The 19,995-nt window shown below is 43.3% G+C and overlaps 1 protein-coding gene across 2 annotated transcripts in view; it reads left to right on the forward strand.

Annotated features, from left to right (window-relative positions):
* SMG6 (SMG6 nonsense mediated mRNA decay factor) overlaps positions 1 to 19,995 on the forward strand; it is a 227,106-nt gene that overhangs the window by 89,114 nt on the left and 117,997 nt on the right. The window lies entirely within an intron of this gene.

Consider the following 19,995-nt stretch of genomic DNA (forward strand, 5'->3'; position numbering starts at 1 on the left):
GGCCATCTTCTGCTGATTTTCCAAACTATTAGCTAGGAGCTGGATTGGAAATTTAATGGCCAAAAAAGAAACTGGTCAACAAATGTGAGTTTTTTAAAAAGAGGTTTATTTGGGGCTCGGCGCAGTAGCCTAGTGGCTAAAGTACTCACCTTACGCGTGCCAGGATCCCATTTGGGCACTGGTTCTAATCCTGACAGCCCCATTTCCCATCCAGCTCCCTGCTTGTGGCCTGGTAAAGCAGTTGAGGACGGCCCAAAGCCTTGGGACCCTGCACCTGCATGGGAGACCCAGAAGAAGCTCCTGGCTCCTGGCTTTGGATCGGCTCAGCTCTGGCTGTTGCAGTAGCTTGGAGTGTGAACCTGGGAATGGAGAATCTTCCTGTCTATGTCTCCTCTCTATATATCTGAATTTGCACTAAAAATAAATAAATCTTTAAAGAAAGAGAGGTTTATATGTTTACTTATTGAAAAGCAGAATGATAAGGAGAGAAATCTTCCATTGCTAGTCCACTCTCCTAAGTGGCTACCAACCATTCAGTTTGGCCATTTGAGCCAGGCTGAAGTCAGAAGCAGGGAAACTCATCTAGGTCTTCCACATGGTTGGGTCCCTTGTACTTGGGTCTTCCCAGGCCCATTAGCACGAGCCTGAATTGGAAGTAGAACAAGTGGAATTGAAACTGGTGCTCTGATATGGAGTTGCAAGTGGTCGCGTAACCTGCTGCTCCACAGCACTGGTGTCTCATGGATCTCTTTGAAATAAGTCTGTTAGTGCTATTTTAACTGTTTTATCGATTTTTAGAAAAAATTTGTATCTCAAAATCTTATATATTTGAGAAGCAGTGAGACAGAACTACCGTCTGCTGGTTCACTCTCTGAATTCCTATAGTTGCTAAGGGGGCCTGCACTGGGCTGGACTGAAACTGGGAGCCAGCAACTCAGACCAGGACTTCCATGGTCTTCCGTATAGGTGACAACGACCCAAGTCATTGAGCCATCACTGCTGAGTTAGCACTTTCATACAGGATGTGGGCTTCCTAACCAGTGTGTTAACCACTAAGCTGAACACTCTCATACTAGAGTGTATTTATTGATAATATAGCATATTTCTATATTAGTGTGTGTAAAAACTTGTAAAATCATTTTTTTGTCCTACCACATAGATAATGTTGAAATGATAGTTTGTGGACATATTTTAACAATATGTAATATAGAGGCTAGTGTGGTATTGTGGCAGGCTAATCCTTTCACACTGACATGCCTTGTGGGCACCAGTTCTAGAATTGGCTGCTCCACTTGCTATCCAGCTTCCTATCCAACTTCCTGCTTATGGCGTAGGAATGCAGTAGAGTCTGGCTCAAGCCCTTGAGACCCTGCACCCACTTGGGAGACCCCAGAGGAGGCTTCTTGCTCCTGGCTTTGGTTTGGTTCAGCTCTGGCCAGTGCAGCCTCTTGGGGAGTAAATCAATGGATAAAATAAACATCCTTCTCTTTGTCTCTCCCTCTCTGTAAATCTGCCTTTCCAATAAAAATAAATAAATTAAAAATAAACAGTATGAAAGCCATGGGATATAAAGCTTTTTCAGAATTATTCAGTTTTTTTTTCATACAGTATCCTTTGCGTTGAATCCATATTTTTAAAAAATTTGAAGAGCTCACTGCTTAGAATGGCTTTTCCTAAGGAAGTGATACACGGATTCCTCTCCAGTAAGGACAAGGTTACAGGTGTTTCCACTTCAAACTTGAAGGCCATTCACAGTAACCATTATCCCATGTGAATGGTATATTTTTCTTAGTTCTGAGTTTTTAATCCATCCTATTTTTTTTTCATTGTACAAGGGTAATTTAAAAAAAAAAAAAAGCTCTGAGACTTACCCTGCTCCAACTGTTGCTTTCCTCAGAGTTGTTATTCAGCTTAGTAGGTCTCTTTCCAACATTTCTCCCTGATTTACATTCAGACATGTAGTGTAGAAAATGTGTATATTTTATATGATAAAATCTTTACAATTTTCATAGAAAATGTATATTATGAAATCTGTGTGCTTAGATCGCATTTTTTATACCTCAATAAAGTTACCTTCTACTTTGAAAAAATAAAAGTCCATGCAAAATTTAAATTAAAAAATAAGTTTACTTTTGTGCAGAAAACCCCTTGGGAATGCATGCAATGTCATAATACATTGTGTAGTTTTTGCTTTTAATTTATCATAGAAGGATGTATAAAATATGTTTTAAGACTTATTTATATTTTTATTTATAAGGCAGAGTCACAGAGACAAAAAGAAAGGTAGAGACATCGTAAATCCACTAGTTTTCTTTCCAAATGGCCACAGTGACTACAACTGGGCTGGCTGGGTGCAAGGGCTCAGCATTTGGGCTATGCGCCTCTGCTTTCCCAGCCATTAGCAGAGAGCTGGATAGGAAGTAGAATGGCCAGGACTTGAATTGGTGCCTCTATGGGGCGCTGATGCTGCAGGAAGAGGTTTAGCTTGCTATACCACGTTGTGTGTCCCTAAAAGAAAATATTTTAAAATATTTACTTATTTTTAGTTGAAAGGCAGATTTGTAGAGAAGCGAGTGGTAGATAAAGGTCCTCCATCAGCTGGTAAAGTCACCCAGATGGCTGCCTGAGCTGATCCAGAGCAGGAGACAAGAGCTTCTTCTTGGTCTCCCACTTGGGTACAGGATCTTTTAAGATTTATTTATTTTTGTTGGAAAGGCAGATTTATAGAGAGAAGAGACAGAAAAGAATCTTCCATCACTCTCCAAATGGCTGTGACGGCTGAAGCTAAGCTGACACAAAGCCAGAATCCAGGAACTTCTTCCAGGTCCCCCACACAAGTGCAGGGTCCCAAGGCTTTGGGCCATCCTCTACTGCTTTCCCAGGCCACAGGCAGGGAGCTGGATGGAAAGTGGAGCAGTTGGATGTGAACCAGCACCCATATGGGATGTTGGCACTTAGAATTGAACGATTAGCTGATTGAGCTCTCGTGCCATGTCCCCAGTTTTTTTTTTTAAACAAGAGAACAAATTCATTGTTATTTATTTTGCAGTAGTTTAAATCCTTGAGGGGTACAGCATCACATGATTTGGTGTCCAATGACCTTTTAGTAAGGTTGCTTTGGAATTTGGCAGGAGCTTTGGCACTGTTTCTGAGAGCACAAGAAACCTTTCCCCAGGTTGCCCTGGTTAGGTTTGCCTCCAACAATCACTGTGAGTTGCTCTTTGCTTTGTACACCGAAGCAGTCTCTGGCTCAAGTAGGATCAGTTTCATCTCGAGAATAAACAGCTTCAATATGAAGAAGTGCCGTGTGCTCCCTTTGCCTACAGAGACCTTGCTGTAGCCAGCCAAAATGGCCTTGCACCACAGTCTTCCAAACATATTTGCCTTCTAGAAATCCTCTTCCCCAAAAAACTCCACAGGCTCCAGGATGACATAAAGAGGAATAAAACTAATATACATGCATATCAGAATGTTTTGCATAAAACAATAATGTTTAATTCCATTTCCACTACTTTTTTTTAAATTTTATTTTTATTTTGACAATCTTTACATAGTTAATTAGGGTAAGAAGGTTCAAGGGCTACAGGAAAGTGGATAATACTAGTATGTTTTCCATATTGTTACCTTCATGTTTAAAGGGGGGTATTAAGGGAGAAGGCCCACCCAATTTCCCACCCTCCCCAGTCCCGGATGTAGGGTATGCTCCGAGGTTCTTGCTCAAGTGGTTTTGATATTTCAACAGTTACGAATCGCTGCCAACGTTGCTGCTCCAAGCACTATGAGGTCCTTGAGGATTCCACTGACTGACATAGTCCATCATAGCTCAGATGGTTGGTTGACCTGTTCTGTCTTCTCTCTTCTTCGTTAGGGTTCTGAGTCCAAAGAAACTTTTTGTATGTGTTAACAAGTACAGGTCCTGGCACCATCCATCACCCCAATCAGCTGGTGGTTGCAATTGCTGGGTTGGTTCTGTTTTCACTCCCGACTTCCACTGGAACCAATGGGTGTTGCAGTCCAGCCTGGTTCTGCCCAGCACATACTTGGCCCTCACATAAGCCAGTGGGAGCTGCAGTCCAGTTGGAGCGACCCACAATAACCCCCCACCAGGCCCATCCCCTACCCTGGTTTGCCAGTACGTGTAGCAGTAATCCAGTCTGTCCCACACCTCATTCTACCCCAGCCGCTATCTTAGTTTTATGTCCTCCCGTTCCACTACTTTTTAAAAGAATTCTCAAGTAGAGGGTTCTTTTTTTTTCTTTTGTAAGATTTATTTATTTTTTTATTGGAAAGTCAGATACACAGAGAGGAGAGACAGAAATGAAGATCTTCCATCTGTTAATTCATGCTCCCCAAGTGGCCAAAACAGCCGATCTGGGCCAATCCGAAACCAAGAGCAGGAGCATTTTCCGGGTGTCCCACATGGGTACAGGATTCCAAGGTTTTGGGCCGTCCTCAAGTGCTTTTTTTTTTTTTTTAAATTGATTACAGTGCGTTATGTGACACAGTTTTATAGACATTGGGATTCCCCCTACCCCTCCCCAACCCCCCTCCCCCATGGTGGATTCCTCCACCTTGTTGCATTACCACAGTTCAAATTCAGTTGAGATTCTTTCATTGGAAGTATTTACCAAGCATAAAGTCCAGCGTCTTATTGTCCAGATAAGTTCAACGGTTTCTTGGGGAGACCATCTTTGGTCAGAAGGTAAAGCTGGCAGAGTATCATCCCAATTAATGAAAAGCCCCGACCTTACATCAGTAACAATTTATAACGTTGTGAAATTAGTTGACATGGTATTGAATAACCAATGTGTTAAAAGAGGAAAAAATTGAGGAATTCTATAAAGGGTGGAATGGGTCGAGACTGAATGCAGTCTGATGTCCTCAACTGGGTTCTTACCAAAATGCCAGGTCCCAACTTCTGGGGGGATTTCCAGAATGGTCCAGACAGTGAGAACCCTTGCTGGTGTTCACTCTCCAACTCTCAAATAAATGAAATTAAAAATAATTATCTACATTTTAATTAGCCTTGTTGAGAAATTGACCCATCTGGGGCTGGCATGATGGCTCAACTTGCCAATCTACTTACAAGTGCTGTAAGTGCCAGTCCAATTACAAGTACCCCATGTGGGTACCAGTTTGTGTCCCAGCTGTTCCACTTTTTATCCAGCTGCCTGCTGATGGCCTGATAAAGCCATGGAGAATGGCCCAAAGCTTTGGGGACCATGCATCTGTGTGGAGATCTGGAAGAAGCTCTGGCTCCTGGCTTCAGATCAGTTCAGTTCCAGCTGTTGCAGCTGTTTGGAGAGTGAAACAGTGGATGGAAGATTTTTGTCTCTCTTTCTGTAAATCTACATTTTCAATAAACAATGCAAGAATCTTAAAAAAAAAAAGAAAGAAAGAAAAACCAACCCAATGACTACAGGTTTGTGATGACAGTTATGAAACGTGGTGTCCATCCTAGAGCTTCTAAGTTGGGGCCGAGCTGCATGCCTGGGTTTCTGTCACCTCCCTGGAGTGCTGTCTCACTTTCTGCTTGCTTATGATAGCTTTGTTGAATTATTATTCCTCTGACATCTTTTCTATAACTAGGTGTGCCACAGTAGGTGGGGTTGGATGAAGTCATTATTTACTGGATCTAGTTTGATCTTGGATATTAAGCTTTGAAGGAACCCTTTTAGACATTCACAAAAATTCCATCAAAGAATAATGCCTTCTCCCTGGTCTCCTTGTTCAGTACTGACCCTCAATCTTTGATAGCTCTAATCTTTGCATTCTGGAAGCTTCCTGAAAGCTAACTTTTTAGAAGGTCTCCAGATCTTTTCTATACTGGATACATCTCTGCCCCCACCTGTCTCAGAACTGTTTTATTTTTTGGCAATGCTCTTGAACTCTTGTCAGACTCCTGTTAAGACCATTTTAGGAAGCCATAAACAAGAAATAAAATAAGTTGGTCTGTTACAATGGCTGCTGGACACTTCTGTGTCCCTCTGCTTGTCCTAGCAGAGGAACTTTGAATAGAGATGTCTTCAGGCATTTTCTGTCATTAGCTCCTTAAAAAAAGATGTGTTTATTTGAAAGGCAGTTACAGACAGTAGGGGAGAGACAGATCTCCCATCCGCCAGGTTACCCTGCAGATAGTTATGGGAGCTGCTCTTATGAGCTGCTGGTGGATTAGTGTACTGTGTCCTGACTCTGTCTCTCAGTCACTACCTGTTAAGGTAGGCTCAAAGCACTCCTGAATCTTTGTATAGCAGAGGTGAGTTTCAGGCTGCCGTCTTAATCTGCTGCCAAATCTCTCAGTGGCCATCACAAGGGGTGGTAGTTTGCATTCTTTGTCACTGTTGCAGCAAAATTCTGGATCAAGGTTGACTAATGCTGGTGCTTCTTGGGAAGTCTCCTCACCTCTCTGTTCCTCCCGCCCCCCAGCCTTAAATAACTTTGGACAGACATCCAGATCTCTGTGGCATTCCAGATGGCTTCACCTAGCTGATGTAATCATTGTTGGCATTCTGTTCTGCTTCTCCTAATACTGGGAGAGAGGCAAGCTTCCCAAAACTTTCATCAAGTAGTGCAGAGTTAGAAACTGCCCTGAAAGATCTACAGTCCTGTAACGTCTCCAGGCGAGCTGCTGGAACGGCCTGCCCTCTTCTCCTGGGGCTTATTCTTCAGCAACGTCTCCAGTGGCAGCACTTATACTTCCCCAAGGAGCCAGGGAAATGTTATGTATTTCAGTTACCCTGGAATTCAGCAGGAACTTCTGAGAAACTAAAGTATCAATGCAGCTGAAGTGAAATTGCCACTGTGAATTCTGACTGATATTTAATTTATTAATTTCCCATTCTCCTGGATGGGTATTTCCAGGAGACAGTTAAACAGTCAGAAGGGTTTTCGTTTTCCTTATAGAGAGGAGGTAGCTTGTGCTTCTGGCCAAGAGGTACTGATCAAGGCCCCAGGATGTCATCTCTCTCTTTCCTCTGGAGATGGCTTAGCACTGCCCGGTGACTTTTTCTCAACTCTAAAAGGCAGTGGTTGTGTTGTAAAGCTGTAATGGGCTTTGGAAGCAACATGACTGAGGAGTTAAATTCCTGTCGGTCACTCACCACCTGTGCGATCTTAATGAAGAAAATTTATGTAACCCTCTCTGAGATTTCATTTCCATATTTTAATGTAGGACTACCAATGGCAGTTTACAGAGTTTTCCTGAATATTAGATGATATGTGCAAAACATCTTTCCCAAGCGCTTGATACATACTAAGCACTCAGAAGGTACTAGTTTTTCAAAAAAAATTTTAAATCTATTTACAAGGCAAAGAGACAGAAAAAGAATCAAAGCTCTCCCATCAGCTATTTCACTGCCCTGAAAACCCACAACAGTGACAGCTAAACCTGCCTGAAATTTAATCTTACTCTGCTGCATGGTTGTCAGGGAGCAAATACTCAAGCTGTTCACCCGCCGCCTCATAGGGTTTCCTTTAGTTAGTAGGCAGCTAGGAATGGGGCTGGTGCTGGGACTCACACCCAGGCAAGCTGATGTTGGATGTGGGTGTCTCAGGCAGTGTCTTTTTTTTTTTTTTTTAATTGATTTTGTTTGTTTGAAACTTGGAGATGCGAAGAGAATAGTCTTTCATCTACCAATTCACCTCCCAAGTAGCCTGAGTGGTGGTGAGTCTGGCCAAAGCCAAGCGTCACGAGCTTCATCCCGATCTCCTGTGCAGCTGATGGGAACCCAGATGCTTGGTCCATGTCCTGCTGCTTTTCCCAGGCCGTTATCAGGGAGCTGGATCACAATGGAGCAGTCTGGACTCACACCAGCCCTCATGGGAGATGTCGCTGCCTTAGGCTTTATCTGCTGATGGTACAGTGTTAGCCCTCATTGCTTTATTTTTTTAGAAAAAATATTTTTCTAAAAAATATTTTTAGTGATTTTATTACATTGTAGAAGAGGCATTTTTAGACTGCATGTATGTACATTGCAGGGTTTTTTGAATTGTGATATATATATCTGAAGTTGTCACCACAATCCAGGTAGTGAGTGTACTTTGTACAACCAAGTTCCTCTATGTTCTCTGTAATTCACTCCTCCCTAACTCTCCCCTCCCAGGCCTCAAGCAACCTTGATTTGCTTTCTGTCACTGCAGATGAGTTTGCATTTTCTGCACTATTACCTAAATGGAACTTGACAGTATGTTCTTTTTACTTCACGTAATGATTTGACATTCGTCTATGCTGTTGAATGATTGATTCATTTGTTCTTTTTATTGTTGAGTAATAATTATGTGGATATACCACAATTCGTTTATCCATTCACTTGTTGATGGACATTTGATTTTTCCAGTTTTTGACTGAATATGATTAAGCTGCTATAAACTTGCAGGTGAAAGTCTTTGTGTGGATATATACTTTCATTTCTCTTGATAGATACCTGTGAGTGATATAGCTGGGTCATTTGGCAAGTGTGCATTCTAACACTTTTAAAAACTGCCCAACTGTTCTCCCAAAGAGTTGTAAAATTTCACATCGCCAAAGTTGTGTTATATTTTCAGTCACTCTACATCCTAATCATTATTTATTGTTGTCTGTCCATCTTTTTTAATGCAACCATTCTGTTGGATATACAGTTGCATTTGTGGTTTTGAATCATATTTCCCTGATGATTAATTATTTGGGCATTTTTCATGTACTTATTTGTAAATCCATGTATCTTCTTTGTCTAATTTTTAAATTTTCTTTTTAAGCAGAAGGAGATCTTTATACACTGTAGATGTGAGTCTGAGTCCCTCGTCACGTTTTGCAAATGTTTTCACCCATTAAGAAAAAAAAATTTTAAGATTTATTTTTATTGGAAAGTCAGATATACAGAAAGGAGGAGAGACAGAGAGGAAGATTTTTCATCAACTGATTCATTCCCCAAGTGACTGCAACGGCCGGTGCTGCACCAATCTGAAACCAGGAGCCAGGAGCCTGTTCTGGGTGCAGGGTCCCAAGGCTTTGGGCCATCCTTGACTGCTTTCCCAGACCACAAGCAGGGATCTGGATGGGAAGTGAAGCAGGGTTGCCGGGGTTAGAACTGGCATCCATAGGGACTTCTGGTGCGTGAAACACAAGGATTTTAGCTGCTAGGCTAACATGTTGGGCCCCAGTAAGAAAATTTTGAAGTTTCTCTCTCTTTAAATAATTTTTTTTTTTTTACTTTGAAGAAGTTTTATATGTATTTTTGAAAACTTTGAGCTTTACAGAGTGGCCCAAGGGTTGTTTAACAGAATATTGTAGCTGATGCTGCCAGTTAAAAAAGTACATCTTCATATTTATTTGATGAGTGGTGCACAGTAGCCCTGAAAATGCAGTTGGATTTGTGATGGAAACAGTGCTCTTCTTTTAGGGAAAAAAAATTTTTTGGCCTGACAGCCTCACTTGAAAAACGCACATACCGTTGGTTTGAGATTTGTACCTTCACTTATTTTCTGAGATGCAAGAACATGTTGAAGCAGCCTTGTCAGCTTCTGTAATTTGTCCATCTTGTCATCTTTCTCCACTTGCCTGTCACCTTCACTTTGTGCTGTCTGACGTGGCTCTCACTGATCCGATGACTCAGCCTTGATGAAGCTCTCCTGCTTTATCCCTTCACTGCAGACAGGAGTTCTGTCTTCAAGGAACTTTCCCTTTTTCAATTTTTTTTCAGTTGTCCCTGAAGGTTTCTTGCTCAGGCCAGATAAGGACTCAGCACGAGATGAGAGCAAGAGGTAGTATCTGCACTGAGTGATTGGCAAGTTAGTTCAGAAAATGTCCCCAAAGAACCTAAGTAGAGGGCAGCGCAGTAGCCTAGTGGCTGAAGTCTTTGCCTTGCACACACCAGGATTCCATATGGGTGCTGGTTTGTATCCCGGTGGCCCCACTTCTCATTGCTTGTGGCCTAGAAAAGAATCGGACGGCACAAAGCTTTGGGACCCCGAACCCACATGGGAGACCCGGAAGAGGCTCCTGGCTCTTGGCTTCGGATTGGCTCAGTTCCAGCTGTTCCAGTAGCATGGGGAATGGGTCAGCAGATGGAAGGTATTGCTCTCTGAGTCTCCTCCTCTATATATATCTGACTTTCCAATAAAAATAAATAAATCTAAAAAAAAAAAAGCAAGCCAAACAAAAAAACCTTCATGACAGCTGGTACACAAAGGCCAAAGAAAAATTATTGAAGCCTGAATAAAGAAACATTAAAAAAAAAAAAAGAGTCTAAGTCACCAGTGTGAAAAAAAATTTGAGAATCATATGCTAAATAGCTCTGGAGTTTTATTTACTTTTAAAAATCTGTTTTAAATTTTTTATTTTGAAATACTGGTAGATTTGTAACAAGTTATTTTCAAAACGCACAGGAGATCCTGTGTCCGCTTTACCTCTCCTTCCACAATGCTGCTGTCTTCCATCACCGGAGCACCTGCCAACGTCCTCGACCTGCTATTCATATTCCAGTTTTACCTGTCATACTTAGTCATGTGTGTAGTTCATGCATAACCTCCTGTAACTGCTGCCACAATCCAGATGCAAAATGGTTCCATCACTACAAAGCTCCCTCATGTTAACCCTTTGAGAATGACCCTTACCCCCTTCCTCTACCAGAATCCTTCTTCCTGACAACTGCTAATCCCGTATTCTGCCTCTGTAATCGCTTATTTCATGAATATTATATAAATGAGATCATACAGTTCATAGCCTTTCAAATTGGCTTTCTCGCTAGGACTTCTCCGGAGGCCTAGCTGTCCTACCGCATGTGTGTTTGTTCTTTTTATTGCCGAGTAGTGTTCAGTGTATGAGTATTCCACAGTTTCTGTGGCTGTTCACCTGTAGAAAGATGTTTGAGTTGTTTCTGATTTTGGGTTGTTATTCAAATAAAGGTACCTGAGAACATTTATGTGCAAGTTTTTATGTAAATTTAGGTTTTCATTTCTTGGGGATAGGGCCTGAGGGGTTGGCTTCTGGGTTGTATTGTAAGTAGTTTTTTAGTTTTAGAAGAAACTACCAAACTGTTTCCCAGAATGACTGTGTGTGGTTTTACATTCCCATTATCAATGTATAAGCAGTACCACTTCTGTGCATCTTTACCAACATTTAGTGGTGTCTGTTTTTTATTTTAGTGATTCTGATGTATGGTGATACCTGTTGTTATATTTCCCTTATGCTAATGCTAATGAACACCACTTTATGGGCTCGTTTTCCTTTTATATATCCTCTTTGGTGAAATACTGGTTTTGTCTTTCACCTGTTTTATAAATGTGTTGTCTGTTTTCTTCCCATTAAAGTTCTTTAAAATAGTTTATATACTAGGCCTTTGGTAGATACATAGTCTGCAAATGTATTTTCTTTAATTTATAGCCTGCAGTTTTCCTTTTCATCCTCTTAAAAGGGTCTGTTTCAGAACAAAAACTTCTATTTTCATGAGATGCAATATTAGTCTTTCATTTTATGGACTGTTCTTTTGCCACCAAGTCAGATTTCTTCACATAGTCCTGAGCCTTGAAAATTTCCTTATAGTCTTAGGTTTTACATCTAAGTCATTGATCTAATACAAGGTGATGTTTTTTTTGTATATGGTTATTAATTGACCTAGCATCATTTGCTAAAAAGCCTATCTTTCCTTCTTTACTTAACAGAAATATGATTCTTCTCACTTCATTATTCTTTTTCAGAATTATTTGAGCTGTTCTAGATCTTCAGCCTTTCTATATAAACTTCAGAATAAGCTTTTCTTATTTTGTCTACAAAAATCCTTCCTGTGATTTGACTAGTAACCCCATAAACCTGTTGGTTCAGTTGACATCTGTATAGTGTAGAATGTCTCAATATATGAAAATGATAAATCTCATTATCTGTATCATCAGAAATTTTAGCTTAAAATCGTTGAGAAGATGTATTTATTTTGGGGGAAGAAGGGAGAGATAGATGTTCCATCCACTGGTTCACTCACCAAACGTCCTTGGCTGGGCCAGGCTGCAGCCAGAGGCCAGGGAATTCATCCTGATCTCCTGCACAGGAAACATGGACTCAAGCACCTGAGCTGTTCCCTGCTGCCTTCCCAGATGTGAAGCACTGGGACTCTAGTTGGCACCCTAATATGGGACGCCGGTGTCACAAGTGGCAGTGGGAAACCATTGCACTACAGTTCTGACCCTTCATTTTTTAAATTTATTTGAAGCACAAAGAGAAGAATCTGCTGGCCTACTCCCAGAATGTCCAAAATGGGCCAAGAAGTCCCTAAACTGGGAGACTGAAACAGACCAAATGTCCCAGTGAGGGGGAGGGGCTAGCTAAGTGAGCCATCTATTACTGCCTCCCACAGTACACATTGGCAAGAGGGTGGAGTCAGGAGCCAGAGTAGGAACTGAACTTGATGTTCTGATCCTACCCAGCACCTTAACCACTAGGTCCATCTCCTGTGCCATATCAGCTCTTTATAATTCTCTTAGCTCTGGGTTTTCTGTATGTTTGGCTAGATCTGTACCTAAATATTTAATTTTCTTTGGCCCTATGATAAATGACATTGTGTCATTATAGCAAAGCTTTTTGTGAAAAATTGTGGTTGGAATGGTTTGAGTTCTATGTGCTCTCAGTAGGGGAGAGAGGAATTGTTGGAATATGAAATTTGAATATCAAGCCTTTGCAAACCAGCCAGGGAAGCAGTGCAGGCATGAGAACAGACAGACCTGGACTCAAATCCCAGCTCTGGCAAGCAGTCGCTTTGTGTGCACAGGCAAATCGCTTAACCTTTTAAGCTTGTTTCTTCAAATGCTATCAAGGGAGCATAAGGGACAATGATGTGACATAATAGGTTAAGCTGTCATCTGAATCACCCTCTGCACCCCTACTTCCGTATGAGCTCCAGTTCAAGTCCCATCTGCTCCATTTCCCATCCAGCTTCCTGCTAATGCACAGAGGATGTCCCAAGTACTGTGGGCCCTGCCACTCACATAGGAGCCCCAGATGGAGTTCCAGGCTTTGGCCTAGCTTAACTCTGAACATTGCAACCAATGGGGAATGAACCAGTAAATAAAAGATATTTTATGCCCCCCCCATCCTCCTGTCTTCCTTAAGAAAGGGAGAATAATAGCTCCTGTGCAAGCTTTGTGATAATACATGGAAATCTCTGTGCCTATCATAGTTTTCAGTGTATTTTTGTATTACTTAGGTTACAGTGGAATCATGTTTAGGTTTAGAATCCACAAGTGAGAGAGACAAGTGTCTGCTATCAGGAACAGCAACTGTTTATTTCTTTGAAAGGCACAGCAGTAGCTCCCATCTACCAGTTCACTCTCCAAAGGCTGGCCAAGTCAGGCTTGGGGCAGGCTTCTGCCAAGAGCCTGGAATTCAGTCCCAGTCTCTCACATGGGTGGCAGTGCCCAAGTACTTGAACCATCACCTGTTGTCTCCCAGGTGGCAGATTAACAGTAAGCTGATTTGGAAGTGGAGCCAGGACTTGAAACTAGGCACTGTTATGGAGTGCAGGTGTCTCAAGCCAGTATCTTAAACACTGATCCAAACACCAGTCCAGCAAATATTTCTTAATCCTTCTCATCATGGTGATTACCAAGGAAGTGAAGTCTTGACATAGTTCTTGCCCTCAAGGGGCTTATAGTTTTTGTTGGGAAAAAATTATATGTATGACTGACTATGCCAGTACAAGCTGTTATTACTTACTGAAATCCGAATACATAGGTCGGTAGTGAATGCACCAGAGGTCTTTCTCTTCCTGGGTTTTGTTTGTCCTTTTGTGCCCTGTTCATCAAAGTAGCTTCTGGGTGTTGGGCAAATGTATAGGGGTGGAAAGAGGTATCATGTTGGGGGTAGGAATCATGTGGGAATATATAATTTTTATACTTTCCTCAGTAAACCATTGATGCTTTTTATGATGTCATGAGGGATTCCTTAATTTTGCAGCTGCTTCCTGGTTACGTCAGAGAGGAGCCTCTCACCCCACAGCCTGGAGCTGCACTCCTACAAGAATTGGAAACAAATGAAGTGCTGAATATCTAATGGCTTCCACAGGGAGAGCCAGTTCAGGCTTCCCAGGCCTCCTCTTGCAAGGTCTTCCTCAGCGATTTCTGACCCCCTGAAGTGTCTTTGTTCTGGAATGACAGGCCTGGGCCTGGAGCCAAGTGGGTGGGAGCCTGGGGATCCTCCCTTCCCCGTGAAGCTCCCCCTTCCAGGTGTTCTCAGGTCCCAAGCTTCTGCTCCTTCTTCAGATCTTTTTGGTGGGCTTTTACCACTTTTTACCCCAGGATTTGGAACCCGCTGAGGATATTTGTGTTCTTGATCTGTTCTGGTAATCTCTGTCTTCCCCTTCCTTCTCTACCAGCATTACCAACCAGCTCTTGATCTTTTTTCCACAGTATTATTCACACCTTTCTCCCTCCCTCCTGTGTAAGGAAGAAGTTACATTTATTTGGCATTGTAAAGTTTTCTGCATAATTTCTGTTCATGAAAACAAGCTGTCTTAGCTTTCTAACTCATTTCCCTTCCTGTTTAACTCATTCCCGTTACAAACTTTGATCAGGTTTATCATCATAAGCTAATTACTATAGCTTCATGTAGAAACTTAGTGCATGTCCTTTTGCTAGCTGTTGTTCCCTGTTCTAGCAGCACAGACTAGTCCAGCCACATACAGAGTGTAGAGCCCTGTGCTGTTCCTGTGTGCTTTGTGTAGCACATACAGTCAGTTCCTCCTAGACCCACCAATCCCATCTTGGTTTACATCTTGCAACTAAGCTTAGAAATGGTCTTTTCCGTGAAATCTTTTCTAACATACACTGACTGAAGTGATTTCCTTTCTCCCAGTGACAGAAAGTATCTTCCTTCTTTTTTATTTTTTTTTCAATATTTATTTATTTTACTTGAGATGTGCAGAGGAGAGAAAGAGAGAGAGAGAGAGCTCATCCCTGGTTCGCTGCTCCAGTGGTTGTGATGGCCAGAGTGAGCTGACCTGAAATCGGGATCCAAGAGCTTGTTCTGGGTCTCACATGTTGGTATAGGGACCCAAGGCTTTGAGCCACACTCCACTGCTTTCCAGGCCATGAATAGGAAGCTGGATGGCAAGTGGTATAGCCAGGGCACAAGGCAGTGCCCATATAGAATGGGCATAGGATTAACCTGCTTTACCACCTCACTGGTCCCTCTTTCTTCCATTGTGTTTATAGCATTTGCTGTATTATGTTGAATTAGTTTCTTAGGTACATGCAATCTACTCATTTTCCTTTATTGGATTGTCATCAGGCACAGAATCACATTTGTATTTTTTTGTTTGCTTGTTAAAGATTTTAGTTTTTTTATTGGAAAGGCAAATTTACAAAAGAGAAACAGAAGATGATCTTCTGTCTGTTGGTTCATTTCCCAGGTGGTGGAAACAGCTGTAGCTTAGCTGATCCAAAACCAGGAGCCAGGAGCCTTTTCTGGGTCTCCCATGTGGGTGCAGGATACCAAGGCCTTGGGCCATCACCTCTGCTTTCCCAGGCCACAAGCAGGGAGCTGAATGGAAGTGAAGCAGGGAGCTGAATGGAAGTGGAGCAGCCAGGACATGAACCAGCACCCAGATGGGATCCCGGCACATGCATGGCAAGGATTCAGCTACTGAGCCATTGTGCCAGGTCCAGTCCTGTTTGCCTTTACATTCGCCACAGTTGGGCACCCAAATGAATGTTTCTGGAATTAATGAGAGTTCTCACTTTCTTAAGAGATTGGGATTTTTTCCCCCCACATTTCACTTTCAGAAGACTTCTAGAAGAGCAGTAGAATCCTGGAAAATCCAAACAAAGCAGTAGGTACAACAGTGAGGGCCAATAGGGGGAAAGAACTTTCTGTGTTCCTCTGTCATCCCTTGACTGTCCCCTGTTCAGGCATGTGTCATGGCTTGCCTCGTGCCTCATCAGTATCACTCTGTTCTGCCATTGAACATGAGTAATTTGCTTGAGTATATCGGTGCCTGATTTTTCTGAGTCACTCCTTCTACTCTCCAGGAAATAAAACCATGCCCTAGGGGGCATGGGCATCTCTGCTTTTGCTCAGAGATCTATCTGGTTCCTATGTAGTGCCTCCCCCTCCTGTTCTGCAGCCAGGAGCTGCCACAGGCAACTTTGCTTCATGTAGCAGCGGTTGAAAGATGCTCTCACTGCCCACTTCCCGTAGACAAGGAGGTTTTGGTGGGCTGCTCAGGAACGGTGCCAACCCTGTGTCTGACTGGTGACTGACTCATGAGAAAAGCAGCCTTATGTCTGAAAGATAAGAGCCAACAAATCGCCTCCAGGTGGTGTTAGTTTAGAGGTGACTGACCGTTCATTTCCTCTCTAGGGGAGAGCCTGTGGAGAGGAAATGGGCAAATGGATGGTCTTGCCTACATTTTTCTCCACTTGTTGGTGAAGCAGTCAGTAGAGAGGTGGTTTGCTCTGCCAGAATGGCTTGTGGGTCCCAGAGCCATCCACATCCCTTCTGCTGTTGCCAGGGTATCAGACTCTATGTGCTGCCTGTCCCATGTCTTTCCGTTGCTACTCCCCTCATCCTCTTGCCAGTGCACAGCTGGCTGTGTGTGCCAAGGGAACTCTGCTACTTCCAGCACAGCCAGATTTTGTTGTGATCAACCAAACACCACTTCACTAATAGTGTTTCTCCCCAAACATCTCTGTGATAAACACTCGCTACCCTGTTTCAGGAGTGGAACAGAAGCACAGGGTCTTGAACCATTGCTTCTTGGCTAGGCTTAGAGGTCCATGCAGGTGGGCCTGCCTCCCCTCCCCACCCTTCCCTGCTCTTCCCTCTCTTTCTCTCAGCAGCCCTGCTGCCTCACTCCCATTTCCTGCTGGAGCATGCTTTGCCATCCTGGAGCCGTCAGGCACAGCTTTGCTTTGGCAGCACCATCGCACACACACTGGTGGGAGAGGGGACGTGTTTATCACTTTTCCTGGAGATTATCTGTTTAAGCACTTCTCTGACAGTTACAATAACAAGGGCAGTGTGTTGTGTTTCCCAGCAGAAGGACACTTGCTGTTGAAAGATGTATAGCACTAATTAGAAATACATAACATCCGGCCACATGGCAGCCTTCTCCCGGCCGCTCCATTTCCTGATTTCATACAACTTTGACGACAGTTGGTTTATGTTTTCCATGAATATGCTCTCAGAAAGATGAAAAAGTATCCCTGTTACATGGGAGTTAAAAGAATATTGGACTTTGCAGGTATTTGGCCACAAGAATATTGAGATCTACAGTCACCTGCCCACATGTGGGGAGGGACAGATCCAAGTTCAGGCCTCAGGTGACTTTCTTGGTAAGAAATATTTCCGTCTGACTTCCTTAGTCAAAACCATCCCCCTAAACTTTGAGCAAGCCTGCTTTTGGAAAGAAGGGGAAAGGCCATTTCACAGTGTTAATGAGTTCCTCAGCTCAGTCATGCTCCTGCTACCTGACACAAAGCCAGAGGAACCCAGGCAAATACCAAGGCAAACAATGCCTTTTCCTCTGCAACCCCATGTGGTTTGTTGGCCTGACCCAGCCCGACTTTAGGGAAGTATATGGGCATGCGTCAGACTGGGGCTGGTATCCTAGGTCTCGCCTTGAAGTGGGTGGAGCCCAGGAAAGCAGATGCTGTTTTTCCACCCACATGTGCAGCAGTGAAGACTCTGAAGGGAGGAGTGGGGCATTATAGCTTCTAGGCGGTGGAAGCCAGTGGGAGGCCAGGAGCATCCCTTGAAGATACCTACACCAAGCACATTTTTTTCTGGAGGCCCTGGATCCAAGTTGCTGTTGTTGCTTGGGAACATGATGATTTTCCTTTACCCTGTGGAGAGGTGCTGTGGTTGCAGAGATCATGTTTTATGTGCAGTGGGTTCTTCACAATACACAGTACGGGGTCTTAACACGTGACAATGCTCATAACTGAGGCATGGAGAAAGGCAGGCCTTCCAGTTAACACAGCCAGTCTGACCCTTAGACAGATTGTGATACCTCTACCTGCTTCATCAGGGCAGAACAGCCAACTGGTTTGTACCTTACCATCAGTCTGACTCTACCTTACGCCAGACCTTTCTGCAGGAAGCTTGAGGGAAGATGCCAGAGGTGAGCAGGTGTCATTGCTCTTAAGCAGCTCTTTCTCACCGTTGAGTCTGTGTATCCCATCTGGAACTCTGAGAGGCACTCTATCCTTAGATTGTTATTTGTCCTGAAAGTAGAAAAGGGCTTCGTAGGAATCATCTCCTACCCTTCTCATGGCTACTGAGAGTGTCTTACTGTAGCCTTATGCTTTTCAAAATGCCATACTTTTGGAACTGGGACACACCCTCCCTCCAACTCCATTCCGTCTCGCCTTGGGCATGTGAATAACTTCTGCCAAGATGCCCACTTGACAAAAGTACAAAAATGTTGACTCTGTGTCAACTTCCAGGATGTGGCCTCCACTTATTCTATCCCAGCTTCCTCTGTTCTGGATTTATTCCCTCATTCCAGGCTTTGTGGCTAATTAGAGACAGGCTGCTGGCAGTGCCTGACTGGGGTGGAACTGACAGTACTGTTGCTCCACGGGTGGAGTGATGAGGTTGGCAACTTGCTTTGGGATGGCTTGCACATCTTTTCCTGCATTTCTTTCTATCCTTCCTTCTCTTGGTTGTTGGATGCTTCTTTTCTATTGAATAGAGTTAGTGTCTTACCAGAAGAGAATTAAAACTAGTGAGCAATTCTAGTCACATGGATTGTTACTACATTCTTGCTGCCAACCACTGTTGCAATATTAGAGGTAACATTTGGGACCAATGTGCATCTGGAAGGACAGTGGAAAAGGCACAAAAGAATTGCTGCACTGATGCTGTTTGCTTGTTGGAACCTTCAGAGCAGCAGTTGGCTCCTTCTTAGGCTTTTCGAAGTGCTTTGGGGGTCTGGCTTTGTATACTGCAGTCACACTTGCTCCTATATTGAAGACTGCTAGGAATAGCTGTGGTTGTGTAACATCTCCTGGAATAACAGCTTCAATTAGGTTGTAATGACAAGACCAGTGAGCTAGCAGAGGTCTCCCTCTTGGCTACTGAGGCTAAAACACAAGCAGGGACAGAGATCAAACATGTGACTAATTATCCTTTTAACACTAAGAGAGGCTGAGAGTTCTGTGTTAAAGAGAGAATTCACAGATCAGTTGCTGCTGAGATGGTGAGCCTGGCCCTTGCCCCGTCTCCTGCGGTGTTGGCTTGGCTCCTCCTCTCAGGCTGCAGACTAGGCTGCTTTCTTCTGGTTGCACTGACTCTTCAGTTCAGATGCACTGGGCAAGGGTTTGAGAGTGTAAGTAGCTCCCACCAAAGGCTGTCTGTCAAGAGACAGTTCCTGTCAGTGACCTGTGAAGAAACAAGCATGCTGATATGTGGAGCCCAATTTATTTTTTAGCTGTGGGAATAAGAATTTATACATACAAAGAAAATCAAACTAACATTGACTAATTACCGACTACTGTTACATAAAATTTAATTCTTTCTGGAGGCCGGCATTGGATGCCACAGTTAATATACCATTTTGGGGGGCCCAGCATGGTGATGCAACTGGCTAATCCTTCACTCTGTGTTGCTAGCATCCCATTTGGGTGCCCCTTCACGTCCTGATTGCACTTCTGATCCAGCTTTCCTGCTTACGGCCTGGGAAATTAGTGGAGGGTGGCCCCAGTACCTTGGGACCCTGCACCCATGTGGGACACCCAGAAGCAGCTCCTAGCTGCCAGCTTCAGATCAACTGAGCTTTGACCATTGTAGCCATTTGGGAGGTGAATCAGTGGATGGGAAATCTTTTTGTGTCTCCTGTCTCTGTAAATCTGCCTTTCTAATAGAAAAAAAAAAAAAGATGCCACTTGGGATGGCCATGCCTCATATCCACAGTGTCTGTGTTCCAGTCTCAGCTACATTCCTTGTTTTCACCTTCCTGCTAATGTGCATCCTGGAGGCAGCAAGGGATGGCTTCAGTACTCAGGTCCTTGTTACCCACATGGGAAACC

This window comes from Ochotona curzoniae, unplaced genomic scaffold (assembly GCF_017591425.1).
Source record: "Ochotona curzoniae isolate NIBS_2020 unplaced genomic scaffold, NIBS_Ocur_1.0 scaffold_2453, whole genome shotgun sequence".
Lineage (NCBI taxonomy): Eukaryota > Metazoa > Chordata > Mammalia > Lagomorpha > Ochotonidae > Ochotona > Ochotona curzoniae.